This window comes from Ursus americanus, chromosome 3, assembly GCF_024610735.1.
Source record: "Ursus americanus isolate L20-20 chromosome 3, mUrsAme1.1.p, whole genome shotgun sequence".
NCBI lineage: Eukaryota > Metazoa > Chordata > Mammalia > Carnivora > Ursidae > Ursus > Ursus americanus.
The window spans coordinates 26,743,291-26,756,872 of NC_142129.1; the positions used below are offsets into that span (position 1 = coordinate 26,743,291).

General features: G+C 37.2%; 1 long non-coding RNA gene across 1 annotated transcript in view; it reads right to left on the reverse strand.

Annotated features, from left to right (window-relative positions):
* LOC123789004 (uncharacterized) overlaps positions 1-13,582 on the reverse strand; it is a 117,034-nt gene that overhangs the window by 59,723 nt on the left and 43,729 nt on the right. The window contains exons 2-3 of the long non-coding RNA XR_015723878.1: positions 4,460-4,694; positions 2,908-2,960 (exon numbers count right to left, since the gene is read on the reverse strand). This is a non-coding gene — a long non-coding RNA (uncharacterized LOC123789004). The remainder of the gene's footprint in view (positions 1-2,907; positions 2,961-4,459; positions 4,695-13,582) is intronic.

Here is a 13,582-nt window from a genome sequence, read left to right on the forward strand (position 1 = left end):
CACTGGGAACCATTAAAGATAAAATTGGCTGCTGGGACAATCACAAAGATTTGAGGGACAACCAAAAGGTAGGCCAGAGTGGAAAGGTAAGGCCACTCTTTCAAGACTGGGAGAGGTGACTGTGTTACCTAATGCATGGAAACCAACACAGAGTCAAGCAAAATAAAGAAACAGAATAGGTTCCAAACAAAAGAATAAAATAAAACTTCAGTAAAGTCTGTGTGTTTTCAGCCTTGTCATAAAAGGCCTTGTCAAATAGAATGTATGTGTTTTTACAAATTTTTTCTATAAAATGGTTGTATAGTGGTTTTGTTGGTTAAAAAAAAGCCTCTTTTTCTATGTTTACAGGTGTTGTTGGGTCAATGTAAGTCCTTATGAACTTTAGACATGCTGTGAAGACAGGGATAGGGTGTGCAGGCAATTAGATGTTGAGGCGAAGGGAGAAAGAATGAACAATTCTAGTTTACTGTTCACCCGCTCTTTGGGACTGATAATAATAAAGCTAATTTGTGTATGCCAACATCCACAAGATAGAAGCTACCCCAGTGGCCCAGCCCATGCCATAAATCTGAACCTAAGTCAGCATGCATGTAGAGAAAATGCCTCACTGTCAGGAAACCTAATCACAATCCTCCAACCGGCTTTAACTGGCTTACCGGACCTGAGAAAATAGGGCCTGGTAGCAGGATAAGGAAATCCCTGACCTCCTAGCCAATCATGCCATTTTTCGAGTTGCCTCTTCTAAAGCTCTATAAAACTTGCTCTTGCACAGAATCCCTTGAGAAGAACGCTCCACTGCTTATTAGGCACTGTACTCCCCAATCCATGGATTTTTTTTTCCCTTGAGTAAAAAACATCAAACTGTTTACTTAAATTGTTTTATTTTGTCATTCGACAATAACAAGTGAGGCTGTGCTTTTACTTCCTCTATTCAGTACTAGTGACAAGAATGTAAGAAGTCCTCAAAGCCAGTATATCTTTTTCATAGTTATAATCTTGTACAGCATTTGATAAAAAATGCCTATGTACTGAATATTTGGATTTCTACCCACCTATCAGCCTTTCATCATCTTCACTCTTTTGTTTTTGGTTGTTTTTTGCTTTAGACCCAATCTTTAGATTCTTGTTTTTTGAAGGTTTTTTTGTTTTGTTTTGTTTTGTTTTAAGATTTTATTTATTTATTTGACAGAGAGAGACAGCCAGCGAGAGAGGGAACACAAGCAGGGGGAGTGGGAGAGGAAGAAGCAGGCTCCTAGTGGAGAAGCCTGATGTGGGGCTCGATCCCAGAACACTGGGATCACGCCCTGAGCCGAAGGCAAATGCTTAACCGCTGTGCCACCCAGGCACCCCGATTCTTGTTTTTAATAGGTTGTGATAAGAAAGAAGTGATTGCTTACCTGCAATATTAGTACCTCTTTTCCTTCAACTATTGCCTTTTAAGAAGAGGTCCTTCTAAGATAGAACATTGTCCCTTTGTGCTCTTACATTACAAAGAGAATGTGATTTGATGGTCTTTAAAAGTATTCTGGCATGAGCTAGCCCCAAACACTAGTGGTTCCTCGTTTTTAGTTTCTTATCCACATCTTCTAGTTGACCAGACTCACTTCTGAACCCAAACAATGTACATTGTGGTCATAACATCCAGGATTTGTTGAAGGGGTAGGTTAGATCAGTCAATGGAGTTTTACAGTTAGGCACATTTGGAGGCAAAAATTGTACTTGTCTGTGGTTTGGTTTTGGTTTTAGTTCATATTTTTTATTTCTCTTTCAAAAGAGACTGACCACTCTTAAAAGGCAACAGAGATGAAACTGTGTCTATTCTGATGATTAGCACTGTGTTCAGACTTCTTGTGTACACAGATGTAAATAATGCAGTTCTCATTAATTACACAAAAATGGGAATATGGGGAATAAATGGCTTCCTGAACAGCATGTTAGACCAAATTGTCTGATTTTAGCAGTATCTGTACAGTTCGGGAGCTCCCCTTGCTACTTCCTGTTCTCAGAAAGAAACCCAGAGCTTTCAAAGGCCAAGAAAAAAAATTTGCAGGGCATTCAGAGGGGGCAGCAGAGACTGTACATTTCCAATTATCTTTCTCATTATGAAGGACGATTCCTTTCATATTATTTTGCATCAGCTTTTACTGTGCTGAGTTGAAAAGCAGTTCCACCTTGCTCTGAAAATATAAGAATCTGAATCCCCAGTTGGAGAAAAGGAAATGTGTACCAGCCATCATTATTTAAGCATACCTCGAGTTTAGGATCTGACTAAAAATGTGAATAGCAGGAAAACACAAAAGAGTCTATTCTTTGTACCCATCTGAAACCAGGAAGTGATGAATCCCACTGGAGCAGGCTTATTTCTACTTGGTTCCAAACCCAGTTTTTAGATGAAAGCCTTTGGAGAGGTAAAACCTTGCTTTGTTAAGCAAATGGTCGGCTCACCTCCAATGCTTTAACCAACAGGACTTGTTCTTTCTATTCTGTCCTGAACCAGTTTCAAGAGCAAAAGGATGTTTGTTGTTTCAGGACTGGATGTTATGAAGGACCTTTGGAAACCAAATAGTCTCAAGTACACGCTCATGCATACCAATGTTTCTAGAACTCAGCTGGCTTTCACAGATAATTTAAAGTTGCTTATGTCCTAAAATAGTTGAATATGTTTCTCTCTTGCTATAGCACATTTTAAAGAAGGAAAGTAACTAACTTAACATTTTAAAAAACCTAAAAATTATGAAAAAAAAAAAAGAAACTAGGACTCTAGCTATAAAAAGAAAAAATAAGTCTCCTTTTTTTCTCTATTTGGAAAGGAAGACAGCATAAAAAGAGATAGATCAAGTTGGATGAGAAGGAAGGAGAATGGAAAATACGAGGTAGACTCACAAAATCCAGATAATGGGGTTGTACCTTGCTGAGGAAGAAAAAAATTTTATCTTCTCTTCAGAGTTCTTCCAGCTGGCCTAAGAATCAAATTGACATGAGACAGATTAACAAGAGAAAATCAAACAAAGTTTAATAACATGCTTCTGTACACATGGATGAGACCCTGGAAAACTGAGTAACTCCCCCAAATGGCCAAAGACATCACCTTAAATACCGTCTCCAGCTAAAGGCAAAATGTTGGGGGTGGGAAGTCGTTATGGGAAGTTACCAGGAAAAGCACAGTAAACAAGGGCAAGGTTGTCATCAGATTTAAGTGCATGCCTTCTCCATTGATAACAGTTCCTAGAGATTTAAGAGTCATCCCCATCTTCCCATACTGAGGGAGACACTCTTACAAATGGAGATTTCTTTTATACATGTAAATGTCTTTTACAAAACGGTAACTTCTACTCAATGTTCAGAGCTTCTCTTGTGTCTGCAGTTTCTTAAAAAAAAAAAAAAAACAGTCTAAGGGTCACCTGGCTGGCTCAGTCAGAAGAGTATGTGACTCTTGATCTTAGGGTTGTGAGTTCGAGCCTCACATTGGGTGTAGAGATTACTAAAAAATATAAATTAAAAAAAAAGTAAATAAACTTAAAAAAAAATAAACAGCTTAAAGTACACAATATACCAAAAAGGCATATCTTGGGGTGGCAAAATTTGCTCCCATGTAACCTATATGAAAGAAATAGACATTGAAATGCAATTTAAAAAGTGAAACATTTGTATGTTATTCCTCTTTTCTTCCCTCCTCCATATTACAATATATATTGACATATTATCATTTCTTGTAAATAAGAGTAATTTAGTCAGGTTAAGACCACTGGGAAATGAGGCCTAAGAGTTTCCCAAAGCCTATCATCGTAAACCAGAGTGTACAAATTAACCAAATTTCTATCCAAAATGACTTCAAAACCCATTTTATACGCATATTTTTTTCCTATTCTAAGCCTTAGTATCTTTAGCTGTTTAATTCACTGCTGCATTGACAAGGACTCTTGTCTTTGACCAAAATTTAGCCAGGCTCCTGAGTCCTCCCTCCACGCCCACCTGTCACCTTGGGCTGCTGAACTCAGTTTTAGCAAAGAATCCTGCTAAACAAGTTTATCAAGAATCCCCACCCTTGATAGCCATTCTAACTCCTTTTCCTCCACCCTTGATGTCTAATCAACTTCCTCTTCTCACCCTTGACACCTAACCAAGTTCCACTTAGTAACTTTCTGTCCACTCCCTCACTTTCTATCCACTCCTTCACTGTACAGCCCCACTTGTCCCAATGGTATTCAAAGTTGAGTTCATTTTCTCTCCTGCATTGCAATAGTCTGAACCCCCTATTGCAATAGTCTTGAATAAAATCTTCAACATTTTATTCCATTTTCAACAAGTGTACAGTGCAATTTTTTTCTTTAACAGCATCTGATCCAGGATAGCAATGTGGTTAATATTGGGGTTCTGCAATAATCTGATTTGGTTCAGATGCAACTATAGCATTTCCACTGGACATGATATTTATCTTGCAAAGTTCTAATTTTCTTACCCATAAAAGAATAATAATAAATCCACCACATATGGTTTTTGATGGGGCCAAGGAAGAGGATCTTTGCAAAGTTGTTCCTGTGTTTGGCCCAGAGTTGGCTTTTGTTTCCTTAGATAGAAACTAGATCAAAGATCAATAACCTTCTCCTTTAATATCTTGATACTACTGGACAAACCAGACCATCTTCATATGGTGTTAGACATCATTAGGTTTTCCTGACATCCAGTGCTTTTCCCTGGGAAGAGAAGGATAATCCACCAATAGCCAGAGGACCAAACAAACAAGCTGCTTGGTGCTATTGCTCTAGCATGTAATGTTGAATTGAAAGTTACCAAACGCTCAGACCACTCAAGCAGTAACAAGTCCTCAAACTTTCCTCCCAGAAACTTGTTTGAGTTCTTAACATTATGATATCTTATCTTTAGTTTTTGATTATATCTTCATTATTCATTGCATTCATACTATGCATTCATACCCATAACAATACCCTTAATAAATAAATTCAAATTGTGTCTTCTTCTGTTTTCAATGGAATGGAGTAAAGGAGGGGAAAGATGCTGGATGACTTCCAGGACAAATAAGATGGCTGAAAAATGAAGGGGTGAGGTGCAACCTGAAAATATATAAATGGGAAGGATGGATGAGGACTAGACAGAAAGAGGCAATACTGAATATCATTTTGGGTTTGACCCACAAGCTCAACACCTGGCATGATTTTCCACTTCTACCTCTAAGCTTTCTTGACCAGACTCTTCAGAATTGGCTAAAAACAGTTAAAACATAATTCCTACTAAAGACAGAAGGGATCACAAAGTTCTTAGTTGACTGGTACATGGTACTCTCTTCTCACTCTGTGGGTGTGCCAGTGGCTTAAAATTTCTTCTCTCCTGAGTATTTTCATGGTTCACTGGAGCTCCCCTCACCTGTTGACCAAGATGACCTTAACGATCCTCTCAGCTGGACACTTTCTTTCTGACTATAGGCCCCTGACTTCCCTTTGCTTAGAAAATTTGCAAATGTAAATTCTTTTTCTGTGCCTTTGAAATGTGAATCTTCTCCCAGAAATGTAAACATCTAGAAAGATAATGCCCCTATCTCCAAGTCTGTGTGAGAAAGTAGGAGCCCAACTTGGTAAGCAGTGCAGGACAAACATAAAGGGCCTAATCACATTGACAAACCTCCCCCTTAATGTCCTCCAGCACTCTTCCACTAGCTCACCTCAGAGCTTCTAAACTCTCCTGCCTTTTGTTTCAGTGGAGTTGACCCACACTGCAATAGTTTGAATGGAGTCTTCCTTAACATTTTAAACATGTATCCAGAGCAATTTTTCTTTTATATTGTGAGTATCTCAGTTGGAGTTTCTTTCTTTCCTTTTTTTTTTTTTTAAAGATTTTATCTATTTATTCAACAGAGAGAGAGAGAGAGAGACACCCAGCGAGAGGGGGAACACAAGCAGGGGGAGTGAGAGAGAAAGAAGCAGGCTCCCAGGAGGGAGCCTGATGTGGGGCTCCATCCCAGGACCCTGGGATCATGCCCTGAGCTGAAGGCAAATGCTTAATGACTGAGCCACCCAGGCACCTCTCAGTTGGAGTTTCTTAGGCCAGCCTGAATGAATCTCTATTATCATATCTTACGGTTCCTTTATCAGCCCGTAGGAATACCAGGAATACAGATTTGTTGATCTAAAGACAACATTAAATGGGATATGGATTCTCCAGTGCAATGTGTTAGTTCTGAAATGAGTTCTGGAGTGACTTGCACTGATAACAGTGTATCACTGCAGCAATGGCACTCTCTACCTCAAAAAGTCCAGCTGAGGAAATTACACATTTGGAATTTTGGGCCTCCTATCTTCTGCTTTGCACCTCCTTAGCTTTTATAGAACCTCTAGCTTTGTGAGGGCTGGTAGGGCAGTACTGAGGCTATTCCTTTAAATTGGTGACACAGGGGCACCTGGGTGGCACAGCGGTTGGGCGTCTGCCTTTGGCTCAGGGCGTGATCCCGGCGTTGTGGGATTGAGCCCCACATCAGGCTCCTCCGCTGTGAGCCTGCTTCTTCCTCTCCCACTCCCCCTGCTTGTGTTCCCTCTCTCGCTGGCTGTCTCTATCTCTGTCAAATAAATAAATAAAATCTTTTAAAAAATAAATAAATAAATAAATAAATTGGTGACACAATCAGGCTGTCCTAGTGAAGAGGCTCATAATGCAACGAAGATTCATTTTTCTCCAAATTAATATTCATGCTCTAGAAGGTACTAACGAGGTGGTTCTGAAATCACAGCACAGTTCAGAATCTTCCCTTCATCGTGGCTCAGGCAGAACACCTTGGGACTACAAGGAGCCAGTTTAAGACTATGTATGCAATCTGAAAAAAATCTAAAATAGCCAATCAAATGAATCCAAGCCAGAGTCCTTTGCACAGAACTAAAGAGCAAAGACAGAATACAAGTGGAAATACCTAGTACAAAGGGCAGGAGAAAGTGAGGTCATTAGTTAAAGACAGTGTTTAAGGTCTAAAACCCATAATGAAATAGTTAAAGCAGTAATAGTTGAAGCACAAAGGAGGAGAGAAAGAAAAATAACAGGGAATATTCACCTGTAGGACTACTACATGTTTACAGAGGTCTAAGTGTACATCCAGGATAAATAAAACCACATGTGTTAAGTTTCCAGTGTTCACCTGTAATTATAACTATTTCTGTAATTGAAGGAAGAAACCGAAGAAAGAGGAAGCCAACTACTAGGTGTCTGCAAATAAATTTGTGTTGCAAAAAAAGAAGTCAAGACAGAGCTTATTAATTCTAATTATAGGCCAAGTCATTCAGAACAACTTTATACCTCATAATCTAAAAAAAATTGCCAAGTAACTGTTACAGCATCCAAATATCATACCAGATGAAAAGGAAAATCCTTTGTTTGGTAGTTTTTTCAAAGATGTTCTCTTAGCAGATATACCTCTAGGTTTTTGTTTTGTTTTCTTTTCTTTTAGTTACAGTGACCAAGTAATTGCATCAATTTGGCAATCTACTGTTAAAATCAACAACTTTAACACATGTCTAGGGTTGAAAACAATATTTGTCAGACCTAAATTGGCTCATTTTAACTGCAATTTTTTTGAATTGGGACCATTTGAACAACTACGTTCAATTGAAAACAGCCTTTGAAACAGTCTAAGTAGTGTTGTTTAGACTGTCACTTAAATGTTTTATAAAATGTTATTTTCTGTCCAAAAGAAAACTCCTATTTTCGAAACACGTATTTATATGACATAACTCATTAATTTTTACCTGAATACTCTTAGAAGACAAAAACTCTTTTTCCAAAATTTACCAAGTTCCTCAGGTTTTTTCTGAATGTGTGTGTATATATATATATATATATATATATATATATATATATATATATTCTTTGTTCTCAATTTGATAGTTAACTGAATACATGGTTTCAAAAATTCACTTAAAAATTTTTTATTTGCAGATAAAAGTGCTTGAAACTGCAGTGTTGTATCTTCTATATTGTATCATTTAGAATTAAGAGAGTATTTTAAAATTGAACCCTTATGAATGTTAGCACAATTTAATAAGTTTTAAAAAGCAATATGTTAAGGAGATTTTTTCCTATCATAAATACATTTAAATTTCTGTTTTATTAATTTTTGTATTTTCCAATTTTTCTTTTTTTTTGTATCTTCCAATTTTTCAATTTGAAATAATCTCATACTCATAAGAAAGGTTGTAAAAATACTACAAGGTATCGCATATGCCCTTCATCCAACTTCTCAAGTATTAGCATTGTACGTACCCATTATACGGTTATAAAATCAGGAATATGTTTTTCTCCAACCATTCACTTTGAGTCTATATTTTTCTTTATATTTAGAGTGAGTTTCTCATAGACAAATATAGTTGGGTCCCCTTTTTGATGCATTTGACAATCTCTGTCTTAGATTGGTGCATTTAGACCATTGCTATTCAAAGTGGCTATTGATACAGTTGGATTATCTGCCATATTTGTTGGTTTTCTTTTTGTTGCTCTTGTTCTTTTTTCTCATTTTTGTCTTCCATTTCTTTTTCTGCCTTTTGTGGTTTTGAGCATTTTATATCATTCAGTTTTTTCACCTTTCTTACATTATCATTTATACTTTTTTTTTTACTCTTTTTAGTGGTTGCCCTAGAGTTTTCAATATACATTTACAGTTAATCAAAGTCCATTTTCAAATAACACCATGCCACTTCACAGGTAGTATGTATACTTTATAATAATAAAATAAGCCTAATTCTTCCCTCTCATCAGTTGTATCATTGCTGTCATTCATTTCACTTTTACATAAGCATACATAAAGCACATGTATAAAACATACATAATCAAATACATTGTTGCTGTTACTACTTTGAACAAACTCTTATTTGTTAGCTTAATAAGAATTTAAAAAAGCTTTTATTCCTTATTCCTTCTTTGATGCTCTTCCTTTCTTTAGATCCAAGTTTTTTGTTTTTTTGTTTGTTTGTTTTATTTGAGAGAGGGCATGCAAGCACAAGCAGGGGGAGCTGCAGGTAGAGGAAGAAGCAGGCTCCCCGCTGAGCAGGACTAGATCCCAGGACCAGATCCCAGGACCCTGGAATCATGACCTGAGCTGAAGGCAGATGATCAACCGACTGAGCCACCCAGGAGTCCCTAGATCCAAGTTTTTGACCTATATCATTTTACCTCTCTCTAAAGATTTTTTAAGATTTCTTGCAAGGCAGTTTAACTGGCAACAAATTCCCTCCATTTTTGTTCATCTAACAACATCTTTATCTTCCTTCACTTTCAAAGGATAACTTCACAGGGTTCAGAATTCTAGGTTGGTGGGAGTTTTTCTCTCAATATTTTAATATTTCACTACACTCTCTTCTTGCTTGCATGGTTTCTGAGGAAAAGCCTGATATAATTCTCATCTTGGTTTCTCTGTAGGTGAGGTATTTTTCTGCCTGTAGCTTCTTTCAAGCCTTTTTCCTTACCTTTGATTTTCTGTAGTTTGAATTTAATATTCCTAACATTGCTTTTACTCCTACTCCTACTCCTCCTACTACTACTCCTACTACTACTCCTACTACTGCTGTTACTACCACTACTATATTTATTGTTTGGTGTTCTCTGAGATTCCTGGGTCCGTGGTTTGATGTCTGACATTAATATGGAGAAATTTATTATTGTTTCAAATATTTCATCTGTTTCTTTCCCTCCTTCTTCTCCTTCTGATATTCTCATTACATGAACATTACACCTTTGTAGTTGTCCCACAGCCCTTGAATATTATGATTTATCTCTTTAGAGTCTTTGTTTTCTTTGGCTTTCAAGTTTTGAAGATTCCTATAAGGATATCCTTAAGCTCAGAGATTTTTCCTCAGCCATGTCCAGTCTGTTTGTAAGCCCATCAAAGGCATTCTTCATTTCTCTTTAAGAGTTTTTTGTTTTGTTTTCTTTTGTTTTTTAATCTCTAGCAGTTCTTTTTGGTTCTTTCTCAAGATTTTCATCTCTTCCCTCATAGGGCCCTCCGTTCTTGAATGCTGTCTCCTTTATCCATTAGAGCCCTTAGCATTTTAATCATGGTGGTTTTAGATTCCCATAGTTGTTCTAATTCTAGCATCCCTCCCATGACTGGTTCTACTGCTTGCTCTTGCTCTCCAAATTGTATTTTTTGCCTTTTGATATGCCTTGTAATTTTATTTATTTGAGAGAGAGAGCAAGTGAGAGCGAGCGAGCACACATGAGCAGGGGTGGGGGGGGAGTTGCAGAGGGAGAGAGAGAAGCAGACTCCTTGATGAGCAGGGAGCCAGATGCTGGGCTCTATTCCAGGACTTAACCAACTGAGCCACCCAGGCACCCCTGTAATTTTTTCTTGATAGCTGGACACAATGTACTGAATAAAAGGAACTACTGTAAATAGTCCTTTAGTATTGTGGTGGAAAAGTGTGGCGGAAGGAGAGGCATTCTATAGTCCTATGATTAGGTCTCAAACTTTTAGTGAGCCTATAACCTCTGGACTGTGAAGTTCACAAGTATTTTTCAGGGTTTTTTTTCTTCCCCTTTAGGTGGGAGAAGCTGACTAGAGTAGGCTGGAGTGAGTATTTTCCTTTTCCCAGATTGGTTAGTCTCTGATAACACCCCAGCAAGATGGCCTCTGGTTAACTAGTTCCTCCTGAGGGCAGGCCTTGTTAAGAAAATGGAGTCTCATGAGTCTCTGTTCCAGTAAGCTCTGACTCCTTGTATTCACCTGACTGTGTCTCCAGTTTTGGGGTTTGCCCTGTGTCCTCACTTCTCTTAAAAATTCAAGAGTTGATTTTCAGTCTGTTCAGCTTTTTACTTGTTAGGACAGAGTGGCAATGTCCAAGCTCCTTACATGCAAAACCCTCAATTGTCCTTTAATTTGTTAGAGGTATTCCTCGCATGCAAATAATTTTATTTTTATGTAGTCTAATGTATCAATTTATTTATTGCCTCTAGATTTTGAATATAGCTTGAAAGCCTTTCCCAATACTGAGGTTAGGGAATAATGTACCTATGTTCTCTTCTATTACTTATATGGTTATCTATCATCTATCTATCTATCTTTATCCCTGTTCTGTTTATTCTTGTATATATTATGTTTAGATTAGTATAGGAGTTTATTCTTGTGTATAGCATAAGGTCTAAAATCTAATTTTGTTTTTTCTCCATATTGTTCCCCAGTTGTCTCAGCACCATTACTATAAAGTCCATCTTTCCTGTGGTAATTTGAGATGCCACTTTTATCTTACACTAATTTCATATGTGCTGTATCTATTTTTGGATTTTTTTTTTTCCAGTTCTATTCCTTTAGTCTGTCTATTCAAGAGCCAGTACTGGGTTGATTTAATTATGGTGACTTTGTGGTGTGTTTTAATGTCTGATAAGACTAGTCCATCTCATAATTTTACCTTTTCAGTGTTTCCATGGCTAATCTTGAATTTATTTAATATAAACTTTGGAATCAATTTGTCCAGCTCCATTAAATATTTGCAGGCATCTTTATTGAATTGAATTAAAATTATAATTTAGGGGATACTGACAACTTCATGATGGTGAGTCATCCTACCAAGAAGAGGGTTCGTTTTTTGTTTTTTGTTTTGTTTGTTTTTCATTTGCCCAAGTCTATCTCTGTGTCTTTCAAGAGATATTCACTCATACATACAACACCATGTAAGTGTATGTTCATTTAACAGGTCAAGTACAGTACTCTGTCCAATCCAGATTCCTCTTGCTTATATCCTGAGTCCCAGGGCCCAATCGAAATCCATGCATGTGCTTCAAGATGATAATGAATCCCTTAAAATTATATGTAAAACTCGTGTGTGTGTGTGTGTGTGTGTGAGAGAGAGAGAGAGAGCAAGCGAGAGAGAGAGAGAGAGGTTTAAATGAAATTTTTATTTTATCTTGTTTTCTCTGAGAGGTCATTGCAGTTTTCCTCTGCATTCTCACTCAAGTATAAACTTTCTAGTGTGTGAGATTTCCCCAACAATAGCAATCTCATATGTTTACAAAGAAAGAAACAAATACACATGACTTTTTTGGTGTTGGTGGTGGTGCGTCTAAGCCCAATGACGCAAGCGACAAATAGTTTCTCTCCACACAAAACTGAGTGATATGATAGAAAAGGATATCAAAATGATCCTTATACTCAAAAAAAAAAAAAAAAAAGCAGACTTATTTGGGACAAAGCACTAAAATCAACTAGAGAACCATAACAGTCACTTGCAACCTAATTCAACAAAAAGTTCAATAAGGAAGAGATCATAGAAAGAACACTGTCTACAGAGATGCCTCAAACTTAGCCCTTTCTGTCTGGAAAGAGGAGAGAAGATATTCCAGATAACATGATGTAAGTTATAAAAACATGACTGTTATTTCTTACTCCCAACATTTTCCACATTCAGGATTTTCATTTCCCAACAGTGACAATAGAGTCAAAGGTACGGAATGGAGGGTGAAGGAAAATGTGTCTTTTTTTTAATAGAACAATTGTCTTCATTAAATTTTTCAAATTCATTGACAAGTTGAGTTGGCAGGATCCCCACGAGGTGACTGCTCTATTCTTCTGTAATCATCCCAGAGTCATAGTCTTTATCTTCTCTCTTTCCTCCTTTGCTTTTTTTTTTTCTTTTGTATCTTTTACCCCTCCAGGCTTATGACTACACCTTTCAGTAGTGTTAAGTATGTTGTTTATCTCCAGTAAAGGTTTTTAGCTTTATTATCTTCCTGGTTATCTCCATATTGTTCCCCAGTTGTCTGTGCCCTAGAATTGCTTGCAGAGTACTGTTTAACAACTACTGGCACCTGGGCCTACCTCCAGAGATTCCATTAGTTGATCTGGCTGGAGCCCAGCCATTGCTATAATCCAGAGTTCTCCCCAGTGAACCAAATATGAAGCCAGAGTTAATAATAGTGACCCAGAGTTACAATCTATCTACAAACTAGTTCTGTGCAAGAACCAGTAGATTAACTTTTCATAAGGCATGAAAACCTCTCAGCCTATATCTTTCACCAGTTAAACTTCAATTTCGTTTCCCCCCTTACTCTGTAGTTCTATTTGGCAGTCGTAGAATTTTAGAACTGTAGTATCCTTAGAGATTATCCAGCTCAATTTTATGACTCTATAAGAGAAGTAATCTAAAGCCCAGAGAGGAAAAAAAAAAAACCTTTCCCATGATCTTTACATCTTATAAGTGAAGTACCAGGACTACAGTAAGTACTTGCCTTTAAAATAGGTTTTACCACTTTTTTTTTTTCCGACAACCCTAGTATATGCTCAGTTGTTAGCTCTCTCTCCCCAAATCTCTATCTTCTCTTTTGCTTTCCAGTTTATAGGCTTCCCACCCTATGATAATAAGATTATAACCTTCTGATTGCTGGAAGAGCTTTTAGATGTGTACTTCCTCTCACCTTACATCACAAATTCTTCCTCATCCAAAATTTCATTCCTTCTAGCAATTTCACCCCTAAACCCTACCTGTAAAATAAGCACACAAAGTCATTAGGTAAAGTCCTGGTAGCCCAGAGGACCATCTTAAAAATGACAAAACTTGAAACATATTGCTTTGATTTAATTATCTATATAAGAAAATTG